This window comes from Capricornis sumatraensis, chromosome 12 (assembly GCF_032405125.1).
Source record: "Capricornis sumatraensis isolate serow.1 chromosome 12, serow.2, whole genome shotgun sequence".
In the NCBI taxonomy this organism is placed as follows: Eukaryota; Metazoa; Chordata; class Mammalia; order Artiodactyla; family Bovidae; genus Capricornis; species Capricornis sumatraensis.
The window spans coordinates 45297356-45300054 of NC_091080.1; the positions used below are offsets into that span (position 1 = coordinate 45297356).

The following is a 2699-nucleotide window of genomic DNA, read 5'->3' on the forward strand; positions in this document are numbered from 1 at the left end:
TTAAGAGGTGTTAATGACTGAAACTATAATAATAGAATGTCATTTTTAAAGGAAGGATCGTTGTTCAGTCGCTAAGTCATGTCCCAACTCTTTGCAAGCCCATGGACTGCATCACGCCAGGGTTCTCTGTCCAGCACTATCTCCCTGAGTTTCCTCAAACTCATGTCCATTGAAAGTCAGTGATGCCATCCAACCATCTCATCCTCTGTAGCCCCCTTCTCCTCTTGCCCTCAGTTTTTCCCAGCATCAGGGTCTTTTCCAATGACTCAGCTCTTCACATCAGGTGGCCAAAGTACTGGAGCTTCAGCTGAAGCTGAAGCTTCAATCCTTCCAATGAATATTCAGCTTCAGTCCTTCCAATGACTATTCAGGGTTGATTTCCTTTAGAATTGACTGGTTGGATCAAAAGGAGGGACAGCTCTTTCCCTTTGACATGCCACTGAAGATCCTGGTGTCGCCATGGGCCGCTGCCCCGCCCGGTGTTACTGGTATTGTAAGAACAAGCCGTACCCAAAGTCCCGCTTCTGCCGAGGTGTCCCTGATGCTAAGATTCACATCTTCGACTTGGGGCATAAGAAGGCCAAAGTGGATGAGTTCCCACTCTGTGGCCACATGCTGTCAAATGAGTATGAGTAGCTCTCCTCTGAAGCCCTGGAGGCTGCCCGTATTTGTGCCAACAAGTACATGGTGAAAAGCTGTGGCAAAGATGGTTTTCACATCTGAGTGCAGCTCCACCCCTTCCATGTCATTTGCATCAACAAGATGTTGTCTTGTGCTGGAGCTGATAGACTCCAGAAAGGTATGCGGGTGCCTTTGGAAAGCCCCAGGGCACAGTGCCCAGGGTCCACATTGGCCAGGTCATAATGTCCATCCACGCCAAGCTGCAGAACAAGGAACATGTGATTGAAGCCCTCCACCAGGCCAAGTTCAAGTTCCCTGGCCGCCAGAAGATCCACATCTCTAAGAAGTGGGGATTTACCAAATTCAATGTGGATTAATTTGAGAACATGGTGGCAGAAAAGCGACTCATCCCAGATGGCTGTGGGGTCAAATACATCCCTAATCATGGTCCCCTGGACAAATGGCGGGCCCTGCACTCATGAGCATCAGCGCTGTCCCCTCCTTAATCATGCTCACCAATAAATGCTATTTCCTGTCAAAAAAAAAAAAAGAGGGACAAAATATTATAAATTAATTCAATTATGTTTTTAAAATATGGGCACACATATACACAAACATTTTGGGAGGAAATAATTTACAAATTCTTCTAAGTTGGAAAGTAATGGTAGAGAGTTGTGATTTCCATCTTTTTTATGTTTTCCATATTTTTCCACATTTTTATACTAAGTATATATTAACTTCTAGAAATGCAAAAGTAATGCTTAAAAAGTAAATCTCTGAAAAAACTCACAAGAAGAAATAGATGATCTGAATAGACCTTTGTCTATTACAAGGAATTGAATCAATGACTAATAACCTAACACAGAAAGCAACAGTGGGTTCACTGGTGAATTCTATCAAACACTTAAGGGAGAAAGTATACAAATGCTATACAATCTCTTTCAGAAAATAGAAGAGAGAATATTTCTTAACTCATTCTGTAAGGCCAGTGTTACTCTAATACCCAAACCAGACAAAGACATTACAAGAAAGAAAAACAACACACTGATATTTCTCATAAACATAGATGTAAAATACTTACCACATATTAGCACATAAAATTCAAGAATGTATAAAAAAATAATGCATTACGACCAAGTGGAATTTGTCACAGATAGGTGACTCAGGGAGTATGATGCCCCCAGCTTCATCCTTCTTTCTCAAGATTGCTTGGCTCCTGGGGTTATTTTGTGGTTCAAACAAATTTTAGGACTGTTTTTAATCTGTTTCTGTGAAAAGTGCTACTGGAATTTTTGTAGGAATTGCTTTTAATCTGTAAAATGTTTGGGGTAGTATGGACATCTTAACAATATTAATTCTTCTAATCCATGAGCATAGAATATCTTTCCATTTAGCCAGACCCTCAGGCAGCAGCTTCTAAAAGAATGAAGTATATACAGCCCTGTGGGAGGGTGAGTGTAAGCCCTATTGGCCACCAGAGCCTGGCTGTTGTAAAACCTGGGGCTCCAGACACACGTGAAAGCTTTTCTGGGAGATACCAGTGTACTGGAGAAAGATAGCGGGAGAGCACCCAGATGGTCCACAGGTCATATTTATTCCATCTGCCTTTGGTTAATAGTGGCCTTCCAGTATTAAAGCAATATCTCATTATGGTTCAGATTTTCATTTACCTAGTGGGAGAAGGCAATGGCACCCCACTCCAGTACTCTTGCCTGGAAAATCCCATGGACAGAGGAAACTGGTGGGCTGCAGTCCATGGGGTCGCAAAGAGTCAGACACTACTGAGCGACTTCCCTTTCACGCTTCACTTCATGCATTGGAAAAGGAAATGGCACCCCACTCCAGTGTTCTTGCCTGGAGAATCCCAGGGACCTAGGAGCCTGATGGGCTGCCGTCTATGGGATCACACAGAGTCGGACACGACTGAAGTGACTTAGCAGCAGCAGTGATTAGTGATGTTGAGCATCTTTTCATACGGTTCTTGGCCAGGCATCTGGGTTTTAAACTGTTACACAGTGCTAAAATTGTGGCTGTGTTCAGCCAATCCTCAAGTCATTTTTAAGACTGCCCATGTCACC

At 43.2% G+C, this 2699-nt stretch overlaps 1 pseudogene; it reads left to right on the forward strand.

Moving 5' to 3' along the window:
* Positions 1-459: 459 nt before the first annotated feature.
* On the forward strand, positions 460-1103 carry LOC138089185 (large ribosomal subunit protein uL16-like; annotated as a pseudogene).
* Positions 1104-2699: the final 1596 nt, after the last annotated feature.